Consider the following 1663-nt stretch of genomic DNA (forward strand, 5'->3'; position numbering starts at 1 on the left):
ACAATCATCTACCTGAGAGACAGCATGGCAGCAACTGGAATGTCATGACAAGCAGCCCGTATTCAGAAGACCAGAATGACAGGCACTCCAAGCATGAACCTACTATTACAAATTGCCATCTTTAGTGCGGATGCTTAGTTCACAGATGTCAGTATATATAGTTAGTCAGGGGGAGAATCCTTCCAATAAACTGCTAGATTCAAAAATCTTCTGAAGAGTCTCAGGATCATTACCTTACCCACCTTGTATATATAACTGTATGGCTTGCCTCTGTCATGTTTCCTAGCTCTTCTTCTTGCTCTCTCTCCATTGTCTAGTCCTCAAGTTCTTGCTTTCCTTTTACTTGTATTATACCTTTCTATTTGTATTTCTTCTTTTGAGTTCTTATACTAGGGAAACTATATGATATTTACATATGTGTGTCTGGTTTATTTCACTTATGAGTATATCTTCAAGTGGCATCCACTTCAATATAAAGTCTTCGAGATTATCATTCTTTATAGCTGAGTAATACTCCATTGTATAAAAATACCGCATCTTTTTCATTCATTCCTCAGGTGATGGGCATCTTGGTTGTTTCCAAGATTTGGCTATCACAAATTGTGCTGCTATAAACATAGGCACACATATATCACTATGATATGATGTTTTCATATCCTCTGGGAAAATTCCCAATAGAGGAATAGCTGGTTTAAATGGGATTTCCAGTCCAAGTTTTCTAAGGAGGCTCCACACTGATTTCCATAATGGTTGCACCAGTCTACATTCCCACCAGCAGTGGAGAAGGGTTCCTTTTCCTCCACAGCCTCGCCAACATTTGTTGTTGGTTGATTTCTTTATGATAGCCGTTCTTTCTGGGGTAAGATGATATCTCAATGTTGTTTTAATTTGCATTTCATGGATAGCTAGTGATATGGAGCATTTTTTCATATATTTATTTGCTTCTTTAATTTCATCCTCTGAGAAGTGTGTGTTCATCTGGGATGCCCATTTCTGGACTGGATCTTTAAATTTTGGGGCCCTAGTGTTTTTTAGTTCTTTATAAATTCTAGAGAGCAGACCCTTGTCTGAGTACTTATTTGTCAAGATTTTTTTGAAATTTGTGGGTTGTCTTTTCATTTTTTGGTAATTTCTTTTGACGTGAAAAAACTTCTCAGTAAGAGCAGGTCCCAGTTGTTAATTCTTTCAAGTGTTTCCCATGCAATTTCACTTTTGTTCATGAACTCTTTGCCTACCCCTATGTCTTCAAGAGTTCCTCCTACTTTCTCTTCCAGGAGATATAGTGTCTCTGTTTTAATGTTTTGATGTTTAATCCATTTTGACTTCAGCTGACTGCATGGTGATAGACCTGGGTCAAGTTTGAGTTTTCGGCATGTAGAGAGCCCGTTTTTCCAGCACCATTTGTTAAAGAGGTCATCTTTCTTCCAATGAGTATGTTTGGCCCCTTTATCAAAGATAAGGTGGCTGAGTGTGTTTGTAGAGGCTTCAGTGTTATTCCTGTCCTTTAACTGTTTATTCATTTCATAATGTTACCTCTGACTTCAATTCAGTGTCATAAGATTTGTTCTTGTCCTTCTCTTTTATTTTAAACTACTTTTTCAGATAGTGAGAAACATGACACCCATTGGGGAAACAATACGTTTACTTATGTACTCAACAGCTG

Source organism: Octodon degus, unplaced genomic scaffold (genome assembly GCF_000260255.1).
Source record: "Octodon degus isolate 3935 unplaced genomic scaffold, OctDeg1.0 scaffold00029, whole genome shotgun sequence".
NCBI classification, from domain to species: Eukaryota; Metazoa; Chordata; class Mammalia; order Rodentia; family Octodontidae; genus Octodon; species Octodon degus.